Below are 22,086 nucleotides of genomic sequence, written 5' to 3' on the forward strand. Positions count from 1 at the left end.
TATTAAACCAACTAAGGCATAGCATGCCACTAGTACAGAATAGGGCATGAGGATGGAGTGATAGCTCAGTTGGGAAACTGTCCACTTTGCAGGCATGAAGATCTGAGCTCAATTTCCCATCCCACATGAATGTAAAAAAGTCAAGTGTGGTAGGATATGCTTGTAAACCTAAAGCTGAGAGGGTTGAGGCAATACATCCTTGGGCCCATTTTCCAGCCAGCCTAATGCACTGGGCGAGCTCCAGACCAATTGAAGACCTCATCTGCAAAGAGTGAAGTAGACAGCACCTAAGGAATAATGTACAAGAATATCCTTTGGCCTTCACACTCATGCACATATATGTAAAAAAAATCACACCTGCATATGCTTGTATACCAAACTCAGTCTTCTATCCACTTGTTCCTTTGGGATACAAATAAACTCTGAATGCCTCACTCTGGAATAAATGTCCTAAGTAGAATCTTAGCATTGTAGGATCAGGAGTATGAGCTAAAGAGTGACCAAGGTAGACAACAGTTCTGAGAAACCTGGCTGAAGCCATCAATGGCCACAATTACTGAATTGCCTACGTCTGTAGCCGGGTTCTCTGAAGATGACCTCCACATATTTTCAGTCTTTTATAAACGCCAAGACACCCTCTCCAGCTTGCAAACATAGAATATAAAATGCTGCTTTTCTTCTCAGCCTCCTTGAGTTTCCTATGAAAGGAATTCAAGGTTTCAAGTGTGAGCCCTCCTCAGGCTGCCAAGGAAGGCAGGGGCAGGGTGGTTAATTTTGACCAACATCTTGACTGGATGGAGGGAGGTCGTTATTGAGGCACATTTTCTGGGTGAATCAATCAGCAGGAAGATGGATTCATAGCCAAAATAAGATGGGAGACGATCGAGGAAGACACTGGACATTGACCTCTGGCCTTCATGTGTACCTGCATATACACAATAGCATGTACACATACACATAATTCCAGGAAACACAAGTATTTGATACCACTTTTCTTCAAAGCTGCTGATTCAGGCCAGCAACCCTCTGGCACTGAGTTTGCTTCCAGTCACTCATGCACTCCTTCACTCATTTGTTCAACATCAGCTGATCATGAACAATATGTCAAGCACATCTAGGTACTAGAAATTCAAATGGTAACAAAATGTGCACTGTAATTGATCTATAATGAGGCTTGCTAGGATAGATCAAACATAAATCTTCAATAAAAATAGAAAGACCCTACAGTGACTCCTGATCTGAGTATTAACCATCCATGTTTGGATTCCAGGACTTCGGGCATCAAGACAGAATCAGAATAAGGTTACTTGAATTAAATACCTAGTTGAGTCTTAATCTTAGAAGAAGTGGGGGTGTGAGCCAGTTCCGAATTTGTTTCTCCATCATTTTCAACTTTAATCCAATTTTTTTATGGCCCTTGACCTTATGTTTATTTTGGAATCATTGCTTTAGTTGTGGTCCAAGCTTGGCAAATTAATTTATCAGTCATCATTGAAACTAACCCTTATGTAACCACTGAGGAGTCAGCCACCTTCTAGATATACCCTTAAGAATTAACAGGCTTTGGAACCCTTGGGGCTCATGGAGGTAAGAAAAGCTTCGTGTTGTTTTGACATGGATTGGGCCATCCTGTGACCTGTCGCTCCTTGCTCTCGGCCTCTCTCCGTTATTTGCATTGGCGATTGTAGACCTCATCCAAAAGGAAGAGAATTATGTGTTTGCTCATCTCAGCTTCCTATCCAGGGAAGCAAGAAGATGATTGATGGCTTCTGTTTGAAGTGCAGATGCAGGATGGATTGCTACTTGTTTTATTTGCTGCAAGGCATTAGTGAGGGCTCAGACATTGCCATCCATACACAAGTTGTGATCCTATTGCATAATGAACTAAGAAGAAAACCGTGTAGGGGTAGAGTTAAACTAAAACAAAACAAAACAAAACAAACAAACAACTCTAAGTCTGGAGGAGGTGTGGGTATGAACTTCAGTAGTTCAAGTGCCTGGCCCATGCACAGAGCACGATGTCTTGCACAGTAGCCAGGCCAAAGAGAGAGAGAGAGAGAGAGAGAGATGAGACATTGGAGATAGGGTTCATGTTGCTACACTCCCCTGCAACCAGGCTCAATAATAACAGCGCTTGCATCAGAGGAAGGCTAACCACACATTTTAGCACTTCCACAGTTCTAACTTAATCATGGCAGGAAGCTCTTCTGCTGCTGGGAGAACAAGTTGCGTCACTAGAGACATCTGACTCCAGGATCCTGTGTCAATCACTTTGCCTAAGGTCACTACAAATGCTAGGGTGTCTCCTTACAACATAAAGGCTTTGCCCAACTGGCAATTAAGAGGAAACACACCGCACCGTAAATAATGGAGAAGGTGGATTAGAGAAATACCTTTTCCACAACAAAATGAGAGGAATGCATGACAATTCAGAAGCCAGACTTTTTGTCTCCTTTTCACCGCCCACAGTGCTACCTAGTCAAGGGATCTTTTCATTAGGCTTGCCTTTCCTGGTTATTTAAGCAGTTTCTTACCTAAGGAATGAGAAAAGATTTGGGGAAAGATGACATTCCCAGGAGCAGCTTCTAAGGGTCACTTGTAAGGGTTCAATGTTGCAAAAGTAACTCCCTGAGCAGAATTGTATTTAATATTAGATTTGCTCACAACAAGCTGTGAATCAAATGGCAAGGCCACCTGCTCAGCAGACTTAATAAACTGTCTTAGGCATAAGGAAGGTACACAGGTAAAATACCTGTGATGAACAAATCATGTCTCACCTTCTCATCCAGGGTCTTAATCTGGGTCTTTGAGCATGTCTTCCTCCCAGAGAACAATAGCAACACACTGGAAAGTCTCCAAAATGAGGACTAAATATGTGATTCATAGAAGTCAAAGAGGCTTATTGATGATGTTCCCCGGGGAATGTTTACCAGTAGAAAGCTCTCCATTCCTCCAGTCTGTAATTGCTCACAAATAGATGCATTTCCAGTGGGGGCAAGGTCAGTGTGGGATGGGGAAGGAATACAGAAACAGAAAGATAAAGGATGGACAAAAGCAAATTTTCATAGACAAGCCACCACCCCAGCTTCTATTTGGAGCACAGTGGTGATATTTGAAGCACCCAATGAAAATAACACCCTTGAACTTGGAGGCAAAGCTACGATGGCGTATTTTTAAATGGTTACGAGAGGAGTCTGAGCATTCAGTAGGGCAGTGGCCAAGATTCTTAGCCTGCTCCGTGGCACTTGAGGTCCACCAGGCAGGTAGACAACACCTGTCTCACTGAGCTAGGTCAAGATAAGACAAGAGGAGCAGGGGGCCCTATGTCAGATAAGAGGGGCAGAGGAGCCCCTGGGGGATTACCACACTCTCAAAGACAAAAATTAGCTTCACTAGGACCATCTGGGGGCAGACTTTCAGAAAGGAAAAAAAAAAGAGTAAGGAATTAAGGAAACGTCCCAAAGAGAAAACTGAAACAGGAGAATGAAAATAAAGCATTATGAAGTCCATGGGACCTATGTCTGATTGTGCAGTAGAGTTCATGGCCATTACCTGGTTGACTTCACCCTACCAGCAACTTCCATTCACCACTAGAAAATTTTGCTGTAAATCCCAGGTAGCATGATTTCAAGGTACTCTTTTATGAGATTTATGACTTCATCACAAGGTAGAGAAAGAAGAAACTGCATTAAAAAAAAAAAGCAAATAATTTATGGAACGTTTAAACACACATCATCTGCAACACACATTGCCTGGATTTCTATACTAAGTGACAACCGGTTTCTTGCTGGGTCTATAAAATTGGTCTTGGTGGTGCTGGCTGATGGCTAGACAGTGAGTTGTGTGTAGACAAACAGCAGAACTGTCTTTTTTTTTTTTTTTTTTTTTTTTTTTTTTAATTTTTGGGCAGAAAAGCTTCTGAGAAGAGTGGAGTGGGAACAGAGTAAGAATGTGACCCCAGGAAAGGGTACAAAATGCTGTGTGAGATTATAAGGGGTACTGGGTGCACTGCAATCAGAGAGCCACTGCGTGGTTTGCAGCCAGGGCTGTTCTTTGATCTTCATCCTTCAGACCATATTATTAGTCTCCCCAGAGGGCTGCCCTTTCCCTCCTCACACACCCATTCCAATCTGGAATCATAAAAGGCAAGAAAGGTTGGGAGTGGCCATGTGAACATATTTACTTCCTGGGCATTTCACCCATGTCTGTGTGGAGCAAAGCTGTTTAAAACACAGTGGCCACTCATTTCCAACAGTTGAGTTTGTGCAAACCCAGATTTAGAAAGGGCACAAATGATGATGTTTCTCAAGATGTTTTGATTTTAATTATACAAGGATGAATCACCCTTTTGCATCATCTAACTTCCTCTAGTGTCTTTAAGTATATATTGGCAGAGGAAACTAAGTTTTGTATATTTCACATTGTACACATTCAACCAGACACCTTTAAGCCAGTGCTACATGCAAAATGTAGAGGTAAATAGTGTTTATTGGACTCAAAAAAGCAACATAACAGGACTCTTAAACCAATTATATAAGTGGTTGTTAGGTTATAATGATATAACTAAAGCAAGCAAGCCAGCAAACAAATAAAAGGTTGGGGTGGAATCTCACATGGTATACATAAAGTCCTGTGTTCCTCTTCCCAGCACTCTAGCAAAAAAGCTAGGTTGGGTGTCACTGGCCTGTAGCCCAGAGCTTGGAGCCTGGAAATAGACAGATCCCTGAAACTTTTTGGGCAGCTAGTCGAGTTGAATCAAAGCACTTCAGGTTCAGTGGGGGACTCAGGGAAAGGTAAAGAGCACCATTGAGGAAACACAGTTGTAGTCAACCCCTGGCCAACACATGTAAGTACACTAACAAGTATATCACAGAGAAGGGGGGAGGGAGGGAGAAGAAAGGAAGGGAGAGAGGGAGGAACAAATCAAATGTGAGTGTCAAAATGCTCTCAGTAGAACATTATAAAGCTTTTGTGAATTTGAGTCCAGGAACAAACCTGAAAGGTTTCCTGGGAAAGGTATCAGACAGGGTTCTTGAAGCTGAGCCAGTGCTTCTGTTGGTGACGTTTACATGGAAATCAAGAGAATTTTTTGTGAGAATGCTTTTGGGAAAATGTACACACATGTACATACACACACACACACACATACACACTACATATTCATGGAAGGAGAAGAGTGTGAATTAAAAGGTAAGTTGGCAGCATTAAGACAAATAAGTGTACATGAAGGTGTGTTTATATGCATAAAGTCTAGAAAAAGATTACCAGAATTCTAGTTCTGACCCTGAGCTGAGTGTCCTTGAACAAGTAAGTGACTGAGACCTTAAACTCCAGGGTCTTTGTAAAAAATCGGGATACAGACAGTGCCTTCTGGCTAGTCCATAGGTTATCTGTGGTATCTAATGAGGTCTCTTTGTATTGAGTAGGAAAGGCAAGGAGATTACACATCAGAATGTCCTGTATTGGGTGGGGGTGGGAGGCAGGGAACTACAGGATGGAGTCATTCCATCCAACTCCCTTGAGCTAAGCTGACTCCAGGCAGATATAAAGCCCAGAACCTCCCAAGATAAGCAAGAGATTCTTCTGGAAGACTCCTTTTCTGGTGTTGGCAGAACTACAGAGCTGTGCTTCAATACAAATCATGTAGCTATCCCAGGGAGGCTCAGATGGGAGCAGCTTTTACTGTTGATTGTCAGGAAGGACTGCCTGCAGGCAAACAGCTGGGGTGGGTGCCTGTGTTCCTTGGAGTTAGAGCAGGACTTTCCTTCCCGCGTTTACTTGATGAGGCAGGAAGCCCTGCCTTCTACATCTCAGTTCCAGAACCGAGGGAGACTTGCCATTTGAAAAGGGTCTTCAGGGTTGGAAGAAAAAGGGTATGAGTAGTCTGTGCCCTGCCAGCACTGAGGTGGATTGGTGCCTTTGGGTTCCCTCCCCTTTCCAGGATAATATGGTTTCCCACTGGAAGGGGCAGAGTGAGAACTGATACCAACTTAATGTCTCCCTTCAGGAAAGGCCTGGCAGCATCTCTCCGGGCCATTGTGACTAGTGAGAAAGCATTCCCAAAAAATGATCATGTGATCACTGAATGAGCTCTGGTTTAGTGGGTGAGCATTAGAGAACTCTTCCGAAGTCCAAGTCTTGCAAGAATGCTGGCACCTTCCTGCAGGATGAGCATCATGCACAGATATTGTTATGTGCAACACCATGCTCTATGGTGTCAGGATTTCCAACATGCAAGACCTGGTATACTGGTTAGATTTTATACTCAAGTTGACACAACCTAGAGTCACCTGGGAAGAGGGACCCTCAGTTAAGGAATTGTCTTCTTCAGATGGACTTATGGGCATGACTACAGGCTCATTGTGTTGACTATTAATTGATATAGCAGGGCCCAGCACACTGTGGCAGTCCTGTCTCCAGGTGATCCTAGACTACATAGGACAGCTAGATGAGCATAAACCAGAAGGCTAGAAAAAAAAAATCACAAGGATGCCCAGGAACCTGAATTTCAAATTCCCCCTGTTTGGATAATCTCTAGCACATTGTTTCTAAAATAGAATAGATTATCATGTTCCTGCTATTCCTCTTCAATAATTTAATCTATGTGCAATTTAATTTGATTCCTATCTCCATTTCTGAGTGTTTTATGGCCAACTCCAGATATCATTTCATCTTCTGGCAGTACAATGTGTATCCCTATGTGGGAAAAAAATCCAGAAAAGTGCATCTACCAGTGTGTCTCTCCTTGAAAATTATCAACATTTTATTTATATGAAATATCTGGTTAGCCTGGCATGGCAGTGTAACTCCTTAATCCCATCACTTGATGACCAAAGACAAGTGGATAGCTGTGAATTCTACCCTGTTCTGCATAGTGAGTTTCCAGCTAGCCAGGGCTATGTACTGCAACCCTATTTCAAAATAAATTAACAAATAACAACAAGGGCTGGTGAGGTGGCTTAGTGGTTAAGAGCACTTGCTGCTCTTCCAAACTTCGTGAGTTCAATTCCCAGCAACCACATGGTAGTTCATAACCATCTGTAATGGGATCTAATGATTTCTTCTGGCATGTAGTGAACATGAAGACCGAGCATTCTCACACTTTAAAAAATTAATTAAACAACAACAACAATACTCACCAAAGCCTAGTTATTGTTCAGATGTCCCAGGGTTCCACATATTTTTGTTACATTATCAATTTTAACTGACATATAACAACTGTACAGATTTGTGGGTGACCACATGGTATTTAGATACATGTGCTCATTTTGCAGTGTTCAAGAAGAAATACTAGACATAATATATTTCAATGTACGATGCTTCTCTACAGCAAATGTATTCAGCATTCTTTTTCCCAGAGTTACTGTCATATACAATACCTTAGCAACATCTATAGCCATCCTACTGAACAATTGTCTTAAATGTTCTTTTAAATCAAAGACAAATAAATCTTCCATGTGGCTAATAAATATTTTGTCCAAGCTATTTGTCCTGCAGAATTTCCTGTACCCTGTGTTTTGCTGGCTATATCCGTAGTTTCATTTAAAGGCTAGAGAGCTAGTGGATCTGTGGTTATGACTGCTTGTTGTTCTTCAGGTTCTTCCTGTGTTCAGCTCCCAGTGCCCTTCATCGGGCAACTCACAACCACCCACAATTTTGGCTTCAGGGAATCGGATGTCCTATCCCAACCTCCAAGGGCATCCACACACACACAGTATGCACTCACACAGACACATGCAGATGCACTTATTAAATTTAAAAAGTCTTATAATGCATCCATTAATCCCTGCATTTTCATTAATTTATATGTTTGCAACTTACTTTATCATTAAGAATTATGTAATCAATTCTATGTCCCCCCTCATCCATTAAGCATAAAATCTTGACCAGAGTAAGAGTTAATATTTTTAGTAGTGATACAGGTAGTATGAAGTATCAAGTTTCCTCTGGAGCACTGACTGTCTCATTGTCCTTTTGTAACATTAGTAGCTGTCAGTGATCATTGTCCCAGCCAATTAATTCATCTGGGATTATGGTTCTTTATTTTCAGAATATTTGTGTGGATGTTGAACACGTTAATGCTCGAGGATCCCATCATAGTACGTTTTTTACACACTGCTAGTCACGTTCTTTAAAATACCAAGTCTCTGTCTGTCTGCCTGTCTGCCTCCCCCCCCACCCCGTGTGTGTGTGTGTGTGTGTGTGTGTGTGTGTGTGTGTGTGTGTGTGTGTGTATAAGTCAGTGGAAAACTTGCAGGAGAAGGTTCTCTCTACCATTTGGGTCTGACACACCTGGGACCATCACATTTATGTACCAAACTATCTCACTTTCCCAGAGAGGTTCAGGACACACGTTAGGTTTAGGGTCTGGGAGGTAGGTAAGCAAGTCTGCCTTCCCGGACTTGCTAGATAGGACCTCCTTCTCCATCTCTACCTTTCATGATTCCCTTTGATTATGCTATAGCTGTTGCCTTTGGGTTCTTTCAGACATCCTTGTGATTTCTCCAGATGGTTTCAGTCCTTAAGCATAATTTCATACTCAGTTCACTAGGAATCAGAACTAACAGTTAAAGGGAAAAACAAATTACCAAATTAGAATCAAAAGATCATTAGACATTCTTGTTGGGAGTAAAAGTGACACCAAAGATCTTTTCCAAAAGGATGCCAGAGGGAAGAAAGCATGTTGAGTGAGAATCAGATATGTGGCTATAGGAGGAATTAAGAGTGGGGGGGGGAACAAAACTATAATCCTGCTGCCTCCAAGAGGCTTTTACCTTATGGAGAATGTCCTACGGGCTTCTGAAAATGCCAACTACAGTGGTCAGGTCTAGGAATTACTACCTAGTGAATACTCCATATAAAACAGATGTCAGCTGGTCTTAACATTGTCACTTTATCCAAAGTCACATTTCTAACCACTAGTTCCATTAGCAGATCTACTACTTACAGTGCAGTGGGCCACGTCTGGATCCTCCCAGCTCTGCTCAGCCAGAATAAGGAAAATGTAGTTCTCTCTTCCCTGGGGTTGTTGTCTTTTCCTGTCTCCTTCCTTTAAATGGGCACAGTATTTATACATACCTCTATGATAGTCATCACTGGGTAAATTACCCTTCATGTGAGAGCCTCATTCTTGACTGTGAGCTAAGACTTAGGCTTATTCCTGCATTCTGTCTGGTTCTCCCCCACTCAGTGCAGTGGGAGGCATCAATAACCTGCAGTATGTGTGCTCTGTTGGAGACAGCACATGGTGTACGGTGGCTTGGTGTTTGCTTTAAATTGACCACTCTTTCCAAATTTGATCCCACTTTCTAAACCATGCTGGGCCTTGATCTCTGCTTCTCCCTGCCACCTCCTTTCCCCTCAGATTCTTAGGCACTGGGACGGGACATTCCTTACTGAAGCAAGCTGAGGCCACAAGCTCACTCATCATGGACCCCACTGCAACTCACTGCCTTCCCTTCCAGTCTCCAGTGGTGGCCATTAGTTTGCGAACTCAGTAACTGTGGCCCATTATTTGGGAACCTAGAACAAGAAAAATATGTTTGCCCCTTACTTGTTTCTTGAAAGTATTTGGAAACCTTAAAGCCTGCACAGGGAGTCCTTCATACCAGTTGAAACAATCACAGGATCCAAGCTGGAGGCAGAGGGGGAAAATAGAAAGGGGGGGGAAAAAACCCAACCCAGCCCATTCAGCTGCCTTCCCCATTCAGGTCAGGGTGGTAGGGAGTTTGTGAATCTGGCTAACAGCAGCATTCCTGGAAAACTGGCCCATTGCTGAGCTTTCTTGTGAACTTATCCACCTGTCATGTTGAGGCTTGGAGGGGAGCCAAGGCAGGCAGGAAATAATAGGCTGCAGGATACTGGTGTGTGTCAGTGGCCCCGACCCTCCCATTCCTGAACACAGATGAGCTGGAAGTTTGTGAGACATCACCACTGCTGAGGGTGAGCTTGGAAGGCCACAGAAAGACTGGCTGGGGGAGGAAGAGGTCCAGAAGGATGCCAGAGGATTAAACTCATGGTGGGTCCCTGTTTGGGTCTCCAGAACCATCCCTTCAGGGAAATGATCCAGGCGAAGGCTCAGACACATCCATATGTTCTCACCTAACTTCATTCTGCACACATAAGGCTGAAGCTAATGCAGGATAGAGTATCTGAATTCTTCCAGCTCCCTCATTTCCCCTGGTCTCCCGGCCAGTCACAGATCTGATTATGATGACATCAACTGGCTAGAATTAGATAAAACTTCCCTTCTCTACTCTGGGCTCCTGGGTTAATATTTTGTTTTTGATTTCCAGTGACTTCATTTGGTCCGCTTAGGCAGCTCCTATCTTCTTTATTCCCGTCAATGTAATTATCTGTCTTCTCTTAGGAAACATTATGCAATATGTGGGGAGAAGCATGGGTTCTCAGAGTGCTAGTTAAATTAAGATGAGCAACACTGGCCAAGTCAGAAGTAGTTTGCTCTACAAGCAGAGGACTTTTAGGTCGCTGGCTGTCATATTAAAACAGCACTTACCATTGCTGACATTTCTAGTCTGATCGTTTGAAAGAAGTTTATAGACACCCATGCTTCCCCAACTACTTGGATATAATGTTTTTCTTGTAATATTCCACAAAAGACATTAATTGAGTTCTCATGCAGCCTCCCAGCCAATTAGAACCCACTGAAAACTCAGTGATTCGATAAAGGTAATGTTCACTTCCGAGATAGAAGTAGAGGATATGGAAGATGTTTCAGCTTTGAAATATGCAAGTATTTTTGTTTTGTTTTGTTTTTTTCTAGACAGGGTTTCTCTGTATTGCTCTGGAGCCTGTCCTGGAACTTGCTCTGTAGACCAGGCAGGTCTTGAACTCACTGAGATCTTCCTGCCTTTGCCTCCTGAGCGCTAGGATTAAAGGCATGCACCACCCAATGTCCAGCTGGTATTATGGAGTCTTATGATTTTCATTTCTTGTTATCCCAGATTTAAAGTGCAGCCAGGAAGTGGTGGTGCTCATCTTTAATCCCAGCACTTGGAAGGCAGGGGCAGGAGGATCTCTGTGAGTTCTAGATGAGCCTGGTCTACAGAGTGAGTTCCAGGACAACCAGGGCTATACAAAGACACCCAGTCTCAAAAAACAAACCAATGCCCCCAAAACAAACAAACAAACAACAAAAAAGCATCCAAGTGTCTAAATGTATCACTTATCTGAAAACAAGATCCTCTCATAACCCCTTTGTAATCCACAAAGTACCATATATGTATTGCTATCATTTCATAGTGGCTTTGGTATTTGACCTCTGCTTTAAGAGCCACATATGACATACCAAAGCCAGATGCTGCCATTTTTATAGTAACAAGTTTGAAGCAGGGTGTAGGAGTTGGGGATAGGGTTCTAATGAACTCCAGAAGCAAAATGTCTTAGGAGAAAACTATCAGAAAATGTCAGGACTATCAATAGATGTTGCCAGAACAGGGCACTAGACAGGGCCCTATGGTTGGGGTCATCTAAAGTGACACTGCAATACAGTATCCACTTGACACACATGGATACCCAGTTTAAACAAAGAGAATTTAGAATTCTATTCCTTAGCTAATGAACCGTATTTCAAGCTTTTGGTCAATTTATATGGCTATAGTAGCTATTGTATTGAAGGGGGAATATTTCTAACTCCGTAGAAAATTCTACTGGATAGTAGAGTTACAGAATGAACAGCTCTGCAAGAGGGAAACCTGGACTAGGAATGATGATAGTGTAAGAAAAAGAGACAAGTAGCAGGCACTGTTGTTGCTGGAGTTTCTTCCAGCCAGGTCCCGCAGTTCTTTAGTCCCCAATAGACACACAAAGATGCTATATTAATTATAAAACTGTTGGCTGATGGCTAGGGCTTCTTACTGGCTAGCTTTGTCTTAATTATTAACCCATCTCTGTTCATCTATGTATTTCCACGTGGTCTTGGCTTACCGGACAATTCCTGGACCTGTTACTCTTTTGGTGGCTACATGGCGTTTCCTCAAGGCGCCTCTCTGCCTCTCTCCCCAGCATTCTCCTCATGTCCTAGCCATACTTATCTTCCTGCCTCTACTGACTATTGGCCAAATAATGTTTTATTCTTCAACCAATAGGAGAAACATAGATACAGAAGGACATCCCCCATCACACAGTGGTGAGGAAGCAGTATTTATTCTCTTCATTTTGTCAGATGTGCTGTTTGAGCATGTTGCTTAAGCTCTTTCCAGTGTCTCTTTCCTATAAAATATAGATATTTGATGTTCTTGTTTCCCCATGTAATTCAATGCTAAACTGAAATGAGACCCTGTGTGCAAAGGGCTTAGTGTATTTGCCACACAGCATGCACTCATGAATTGACTGGGATTGCTTCAAGGGTTCTATGCATCACGTGACCACGGCACACCAAGGTCTACTAGTAAGCCTGATTGAAAAGGAGGCTTCAGTAATACCAAAATTGAAAAAAAAATAGGACAGTTATCAAGCAATAAGGTAAAGATAAGGTAAGGCTGGGTGAAAGAGACTAGCTTTATCAGAAAGGACTTCAATCAGTTGGCAAGCAGCAGAAATCTGACTAACCTGTAGCTTACATGGGTTTATTTGCTAAGGAAACTGTCCTTCTAGCTGTCTGTGCTACATCTCCCATGTCCATTATTCTCCCAGTTACGTGAGTGGCTACCCCAGGAACTCTGTGTATTCCTAGAAAAACAAATGGGCTTTACCTTTCCATTTAGAAAGGGTCCCTTCCACACAGGCCTCCTTCAAGCCTGTTGACCAAAAAGAATTCCTCATCCTCACAGCCCTAAACTATAAGATGTAAGAAGAAGGGAGACTCAGAATGAACCACATGAAATTTCCAGTAGTTAAACATTTTTACCAACAAAGAGACTGATATGACACAACCTAGGAGTCGGACACAGAAGAGTCCTGAATGAAAGGGGGGTTCTATTACACAAGGAGAAAGCAAATCCTATTGGCAGACACCCACCACAGCACTGCCTCCCAGTCAAAAGTTTCCTTGATGGTTACAGCACTCATGGGAAGAGGAGACTAGAATTGCTCAGTGGAGAGCTACAGAACTGAGCTGAGAAACTATTCCATTTAATATTCAAGCTCATGCACCTGGCACGTTTTCACACACACACACACACACACACACACACACACACACACACACACACACAGAGGCACACGCACACACTCCCATAAATAAAGCGCCCCCCGTAAAATGACACAAAATTCAAAGAAAGCATTAGGTTTGATCTAATGAGAGCGTATTTGTTGCTCAAATGATGTTTAAATCGGCCCCAGGTGTGTGACCTCTTTACCAGAGGTCTGTCACAACAGGAATGAAATGAGATTGCACATGAATGCAGAGGAAATGTATTGGGTTGTGGTGTTAGGATTTATTCTAAGTGTGCCACCTCCTCCCCTTGGGGGAAGTGGTAGTCTGCGTTCATGCTGAAAGGACAACGCAAGAAATGCTCAGATATAGGTGAATAGGTCGTTTTCGTTTGCTTGGCATTTTATGGTTTTCTTTCCTTTTAGTTTTTTAGATGGGTCTTTCCTTTCAAGGGAAGAAATTTCATTAGTATCAGAGACAAAAAAAAAAAAAAAAAAAAAAAAAAGGCAGATATTTTTAAATAGTATGAAACTCAGCCTTTTATATGTTTAGTGAATTCCATGGTGCCCATCTCAGAAGGCATGTTTTCCTGTCTTCAAGAACATTGGTATTTCTTATCAGTTTTAGTAAACAATTTGGCAGTTCCCTCCCTGTATCTTTAGCTGCCTGTTGAGCATTGTCCTTGAAAGTCTTAAAGGCAGGTCTGTCTTAGGATATCCAAACTCTCCCCAAACAAGTCAAAGTGCAATGAATCTCCCAGCATGATCCTTCCTATTACATGACACTAGCATTCACCCAGCAGCCTAGACCCAAAGCCTTGAGTCATGGTTAATTCTATCTCTTTTCTTTTTCTACCTTTTCATACTCAGACAACCCCCAGACCTTGTCAATACCACTTCCCAAACCTTTCTCATACAAACAATGGCGTGCCAAGACTTTCTTTCTCCATTATCATCAAGTATTTGCAAAGTTTAACCAAATAAGGGATGTAACACTCTTACATGAACCGCAGGTGACTTGGGAATGCCAGGATATAGATCCATCACTGGTGTTCTGTATCCATGGAGGTCTGGGGGACCCTTGCTCCACCAATGTCTGGGCGATTCCATATCACATTATTGCCGAACAAATCCCATGGCAGTTAAGGAGCCAGAAGTAGATGGCCTAAATGTCAAAGAATTAAAAGTAGCCGCCTTTCTTTCAAGAAAATGAAAGATCTTTCCTGCGACACTTACACACACACACCCCAGGTATCACGCATAGCATAGGGAGGCTTTTGATAAGTGTTCATTGGGTGCTAGGAAAATGAGAACTATGTAGAAGAATATTCATCTCATTTTTGAAATTGGAAACTTCTTTAATGATCACTTTTACTGCTCATTCCCATTTTTCATCTTTCCAATGTCTGGGACACCTTGGGTTCAAACGAAGTCAGGAGCAACTTGAGGAGTTGAGTGTCACTGCCACCAGAGGTCCAGCTAGTAGTTCCCTTTCTGCGATTACAACCTGAAGAGGATTTCTTAATTTGTACTGCAGTGAGTATTAGTGGGGAGACAGGATTTGAAACCTCTGCTTGGGGAAGCTGATACTAAGTGAGTAAAGGTTCAAGGAAGGTAAAGTGAGAGAAAGCCCTGAGATAGAATAGATACTGGTTAGCAAGCCTTATTGCTTCTGTACTGACAATTGATGGGCTGCCCTGGCCTCTTGCAACACTGACAGCATCCGGGGAACTTTCAAGTATTTGGAATTCATTAATCAACCAGAAACTCTTGGAAATCAACTCATGGCTGAGTATGGTGGCCTTTGTCTTTAATCACAGCACCTGGGAGACAGAGGCAGATCTCTGAGTTGGAGGCCAGCATGTTCTACAGAGTGAGTTCTAGAATAGCCAGAGACACACATAGAAGCCTTGTCTCAAGACACACACACCCCAAAAAAGAAGGAAACCAACTCATACTTCTTGTTGGTTAAATGGTGAGTCAGTGTAGAAGTATTTGGGTTGTTCTAAATCTGAGGTTTGGATTTGGTTCACAGCACAGACACTGCAATTCACAACTGTCTGTAACTCTGGTTCTAGGGGATTGGAATTCTTCTCCCGGCCTCCATGGGCACATACACAGGGTGCACACACACATAAGCAGGGGTGCACACATGTATACATTAATTAAAATAAAGCAATCTTTGAAGCTGTAGATTTCTCTATTGTGGAAGATGTAAAAGTAACCACACAGCTTTGAGTCTATTCCAAACTTTATCTCTGCTCCAGGGGACATCCCTTCATTTATCCATTCACGTGCATCATGAGCGTCTCACTAGTAGCAGTGTGGTCCTCCAGGTGCCTGCTCTAAAGATGCTTGTATTAGAGGGGGGAAGCAATAGAGTAGACAAGGAAATTTAAAATATCGATGTGTGCAGTGGATAAATTAAAACTAAGACATGACAATTAAGGGCAGTCTCTGAGCAGGTGACAAGGAGCTGGCTGTAGGATGTCGTGTGGAAGCTATCAGATGGGAACAGTCTTCTTGTATTTGAAACATAAGACAAGAGGGGCTGCTATGTAAGAAACAACTGAAGGAGGTGAAGACCTAGAGGAAGAAAGAAACCAAATCGTGCTGGGACAACCTTGTAAAACAAGGAAGGTGGGAGATTTTAGATCAGGTTACCAAGTAGTTTGCCACAGGAAAGTACAAGATATGATCAATGTTTTGATGAGATCACCCTAGCTGCCATGTGGAGAACATGTGGTATGTTAGAGATGGGAATATGAAAGTGGGTTGAGGATGTACACCTGGGGCGAAGCTGAAGGAACATCTTGGTAGACTGTGAAGGGCTGAGAGAAAAACAGTATAAAAGGCTCCTGCCTGTCTCTTAGGTCCAACAGCTGGATAGCGCTGTATCTGACACGGAGCCTGGGGAAGGTACAGGTGGGAGCGGCAAGTCATAGGAGATCTATTCTGATTATTTACAACTGGAGCTATTTCACAGAGAATGGAGTAGAGGTTTGAGCTTAGCGAGTGAAGATGTGACCACTGTATTCTCAAAGTGGAGATGCGGGCTGGAATATCAGTGTGGAGGCACCAGCTATAAGGGGAATAGAAACTACAAAACCAGGTCAGATCTCCTAAAGACGGAACAGAGATTAGGGAAACAGAGAGACATGCCAAACTTCAGAAACCAGGCACAAACGAAGGTGGCCAAAGAGATTAAAGGACAACCAGTGGAGGGGTGAGGAGAGCAGAAGTAGGAGAAAGGAGGTTTCGTCGGCATGGGACAGACTTAAACCGGATGATGATGCGAGGAGAATGAGGATGAAGACGGAGAAGTTATCACTGGCTCGTGCATCACCGAGGACTTTGGCAACCCTGACTCAGTGGGTTATAGGAATGACAGAGGCAAAGGAGTGAAAGCCATCTGTAGGGCTGTGGTAATAGTTCTGCTTTAATGTGGCAGACAACGATAAATGAAGGGTAATGTGCAGGACTAGGATGTTTCTTTTCCGTTCTGAGATGGAAAGCAAGTAAGTACCACACATCTGTTTGCCTGGAGGAAGGATCACAAAGAGGAAAAAAATGACTAGGCAGGAAGCTGTGCACATGGAAATTCTGCACCCTCTTTCTAATTTTTCTGTAAATCTAATACTGTATTACATTTGCTCTTAGTTAAAATAAAAGTCTTATTTTAAGAAAGAAAAAGTCGAGATGTAAGAAAAGGAACATTCAAAACAAAAAAAAATGGTAAAAGATCTTATTACTAAACAAATAATAATAATAATAATAAAAGGTTAGCTGTCAGCAAACAGATTCTGTTTAATTATGAACAGCAAAATGAATTTTAGTACACTCTGGAGTTTACAAAATGGCTTGCATTTAAATACTTTCATCATTATAACAGCAGGGTAGGAGGTATTATGACTCCAGTTCTATAAGATAAGGAAAGTGACACTGGGAAAAGTCTGGTCCCATTGAGAACTCACTATAGGCCCCCAAGAGGATAAAGCCTGGTTTTACACACCATGTTATGTGCTTGGAATGGGTTTGAACACATTGGTCATCGGGTTTTATCAAAGTGACGTTGGTGCTCAGTTTCCTCTACTATAGGATGGAATAATAACAACAAAATATACATAGGAGCCCCTAATACCCAGATGATTTTCTAAATTATCTGTGTAGCTTCTTGTGACCGACATGAGAAAGGTTGGGAACATTTGCCAGGGAGACAAATGTGCGGGCAGCGGTGAGAGATCCAAGGGCTCACCCCACACTACCCACTCCGCGTTGCTTGGAGGGTCTGTTTACAGCAACACACTCTGTGTTGGAATCTTCCACGTTGCTCCAGAAGGTGTTGACAGCATCATCTTTGCTCTTCTGCATGTGCTCAGTGGCTGTGAATAACACTGCCAACAATGCCGAGGAGTCCTCTCTCTCTTCCCAAGGAGCCCCATCAAGAATATTTCAAAAAGCCGAGTCTCCAAATGGCGGGGCATTCTTGAAAGACCCGTTCAAGTTCTCTTACTTATCCAATTGCGTTTTTTTTTTTTTTTTTTTTTTTTCAAAGTCTTTTGCCTAGTTTGGTTTTGTAACAGAGCCCAATCCCCTTTAGGTCTAGAATGAGTGTCATCTATCTCACAGTAGCCTCAGGGCACTCTGCCATTCCCAATGATGGGGTGGTACAATTGAGAACAGATCATTGTTTTACTTAATCCTCGGTTATTAGAGACCCAAGGCTCTGAAATCAGGGTGCCTGGATTTCCAAGTCTGGCTTAACTATGTACTGGGACATGACATTACTTCAGTTAGTCTATTTAAAAACTTTTGTTTCCTCATTTGTAAAAAGGTGATGAAGAACAATTATGTCATGAGGTCCATTGCTGTGATGAAACACCATGACCATAAGCAACTTGAAGAAAAAAGGGCTTACTTTTCATGTCCATCCACATCCATCATCAAAGAAGTCAGGATGGAGCTCAAGCAGGGCAGGAACCTGGCCAAAAAAAAAAAAAAAAGGATAATACTTCAAACATTTCATAATGATGAAATACAATAAATTAATAGCTATGGACGCGTAGAGTTAAAAATAAAGACACATACACACACACAAAGGAAACAAAACAAAGAGATAAAAGTAAGTTGAAAATAGATGTGGAGTGTCTATAGAATAACTGTAGATTTCTTTGCTATTAGGACTTATAAGAAGTATCTATTATTCTTATTCTATGATCCATTTAACACTTTTGAAAGAAAAGTTTATTTTGGTCAAAGATTAGCTGGCTAGATATTTAAGTTGCAATGTCACAACATTCAGATATGTCACTTCGAGCTATTTAGTTGGACAAAGCCACCCACTTCATAGACTTTACTGAGGCTCACAGCTAATGAAAAGAGCTTCTGCTCTAGCTTCATTCTTTTTCTTGTTTCCTGAGCTAGCCAAATGCTAGCAACGATAAGCTTCTAATACAGTCATCAGTGTGCCTATCTCTGTTTTTATGCGATCACAAATGGCAGCCTGTGTTTCTGCTTACAACATCTATCAAAAAGCATCACCACTGTGTTTTAAAATTATTAATAGTCTTGATGAGCTTAAAATAACATGGAGTCATCTCTGTTATGCTAAGATCATGACATCTCTTTGCTGATTATTTCATTTTATTATTTTATTTGATAGGTATATATGCATGTGTGTATGTGTATACCATGTATGTGCAAGTACCTATGGAGGCCAGAAGAGGGCCCTGGGTTTCCCAATGCTAGAATTACTCTCAGTGTGAGCTGTTCAATGAGAACGCTAAGAACTGAACTTGTGTCCCCTGGAAGCAGTAAACACTTTTAACCACTGAGCCACCTCTCCAGACCTCCCATGTTAAATTTTCTGTCACACCATCGGACAATAAGTTTGTATATATTCAGTATTTTAAAAGACTTGGCAAATTATAGCCAATTTTCATACATTGTCAAATTATTCCAAAATGAGTCTCACTTCTGAGTTTTGTAGATTATCATCCAGCTTGAAACAAAATGGTATCTGAGTGGTTCATTTTTTATTGATATTTCATTATATTTTTCTTTCCCTGCATGTAGTACCCATGGACTGTTGGTATAGAGGGTTGTAAGCCACCATGTGGGTGCTGGAAAATGAACCCCCATCCTCTGGAAAACCAGCCAGTGCTCTTAACTGCTGAGCCGTCTCTCCATCCCCTAACATTTCTTTTATAATGCAATGAATAGCATCCAAAGCCTACCTAATTAATGTTACCACAAAATCTTTTTTATGAACAGCCTTTAGCTCTGCTGTGATCCAGGTCCAGAACAATTTGATAGGGTGGGGTCAAAATATTCAGTGGAGGATGACCTAGTTGAGTACCTTTCTGTTTCTCTCTTTTCTAATTCTGGAGAATAGGACTGTTTCTCAACAACACTTAAATTTGTTGGCTCAAAAATAAACAACTTTAAACTTCTTAACCATTTTAATCTGTTCCAGATATCAGGTCCCATTTAGAATAAACAGACTCATTCCTTTAGTAAAATAAATGTGGTTGGTTCATTAAGTTTCAAGTTGGGGGATATATATTCAGTGTGTGCTCACCATCCATCTTCACTGGATCTATCCATTGCTTATTTTCCAGTTCTGAAAATTATTGAGAGAGAAACAGAGAGACCGAGAGACAGAGAGACCAAAGAACAGGGCTTGAGGAGATGGTCACTGCATTACAGAGCCTGTCACATGGAGAGTGACTGGTATGAAAACAAGAGTTGATCTCTTCAGGGTTGGGAAGAGGGCGCTGAGGAGATGCTGTGCAAGCATGAGGACCTGAGTTTGTATCCTACAGACTCATGGAAAAGGGTTGTGAGCATCTGCAGTCCCAGTGCTTGAGGACAGAAAAATGCAGATCCTAAGGGTTCACTGGCCAGACAATACACACTCCAGGTTCAATGGAAAGGATTCTCAAAAAAAAAAAAAAAAAAAAAAAAAAAAAAAAAAGTAAGATGGAGAGGTAATTGAGTGAGACAACTGATATCAAACTCTGGACTACACACACACCACACACACACATACACACACACACACACACCACACACACACACACACACACACACACACAGAAGACACAAGGGGGGGCACACTTGACCCCTAAGAAGCTTTTTTGCACATGTAGAATGCTACCACTAGGCTTTTCCATGACCAGCCTATACTCTTTCATTTTAAATGTTTAATGTCGTTTGGACCATTTCCTCAACTGCAAATGCTACCTTAGCTTCCTAGCACAGCGCAAAGGTGTCACAGCTAGAGCTCACTGCATCAGAAATGAAACAGCCGCTATGTGATGCTGCAATCTAATCATCCTGAATCCTTGGTAAGACTTCAGAATAATCAGACCTGTCACTGTTGCACAAAAGACACTGTAAAACGTCAATCCTTCTATCACCAACAGGAAAATCTACTTCCATGGCAGTTACAAGTCCAGCTTTGGAAAATCTGGTCCTCTTCCCAGACTAACTTCCTCTGTGATAATTGCTAACATAACAGCACAACACAGTGACCTTGTTAATGGAGCCCTGATTTCAGAAATCTATCACATTCCCAGATGCCTCTCCTTTCTAAGTGGTGCTTTTTCATGCAAATAGCAAAGGCCATGCTTCTTGAGGCCTAAGGCAGACTGTATGGCTTTCCTCACTAGATAAAGTGACTGATTTGAACTGTAAACATATTTACATTCTAGCCCAGAATCCCTCACAGCCCAGACTACATTGCACCTGGAAACCACTGAAGTGAATTTGTTGTGATAAAGCCACCGAAGGGACACTAGATTCTGTAACTAGAGGACTCGTGATAGGATGAGTCAGGGAAAGGTGAGATGAGTCAAAGAGACCCTCAGCTGTCTACCTCAGAATCAAGGATTCTCAGTGAATGTGAAGGGGGTAGAGGCTACACAATTTCTTGAGACTATTTCTTCAGCACATGATGCCAATCTCTTTCAAAACATTAATCGTGGAGGAACTGTTCATCCCCTTGTCTGTTTTTCCTATTAGATCACACATTCCTTGAGTGTATTTCCTCAATAGCTAAGAGTTGTTGGTCAGGACAAGTTGCCCAATACATGCACATCTAAAGGATTAATAACTCTTAGGGAACAGAAATTTTGGGAATTATTCAAAGGAATAACTTTGAAAATCAAAAGAAGTCTTTAAACTAGTATAATCTGAACATAAGTTGCTGGCTTCAGTATAACCTTTTAACATTCATACATTTTTATTAACAAATCACTTACATCAGAAACAGTATATTTCTGTGCCAGCCATGGTGGTTCTGACCAATATTTCAGCTCTTGGGAGGCAAAATCAAGAGGACTGCAAGCTTGAGAATGGACACCTTATGTTACATGGTGAAGTCCACATTGCCCAGATAGTTAGTGAAACGTTATACTGGAAGTTTTCTGCAAAGGCATTTTATTATGATGATACCAACATTGAAATCTGTAGACTGTGTGAGCCAGATTGCCATCTACAAGTTAAGTAGGCTTCTGATAATCAGTTGAAATTCTTTAATGAAACAAAAAGTGATTTTCTTCTATCTGGAATGCATGCCAGCAGGTGGACTGTCTTCAGACAGTGGACTTCAGGATCATGTCTTTCCTGGGTCTCCAGTCTCCAGGTTTCCACTGCAGGACTTGAATTTGATGGCTTTCATAACATGGACATTTACTTAAGCTAAGCATCTTTCTCTATAATATGTTACTGGTTTTGGATCTCTAGAAAACCCTATCTGATTCAGTAATCGTGAAGCATCTTACACACTGCAGTAGCTGACAACCCTGTGCTCACTTCTCCTCCCAATACTTTGCAGGAAGTTGTCAACACTTCTTGCTGACATCAGATCTTACTTCTTCCTCTTGTGTAAAGTTGGATTAAACAGAATGTCCTCATAGCTACATTGACTAAACCAAGCGGGGGCACAGTTGCCGGAAGACCTCTATCCCA

This window comes from Phodopus roborovskii, unplaced genomic scaffold (genome assembly GCF_943737965.1).
Source record: "Phodopus roborovskii unplaced genomic scaffold, PHOROB, whole genome shotgun sequence".
In the NCBI taxonomy this organism is placed as follows: Eukaryota; Metazoa; Chordata; class Mammalia; order Rodentia; family Cricetidae; genus Phodopus; species Phodopus roborovskii.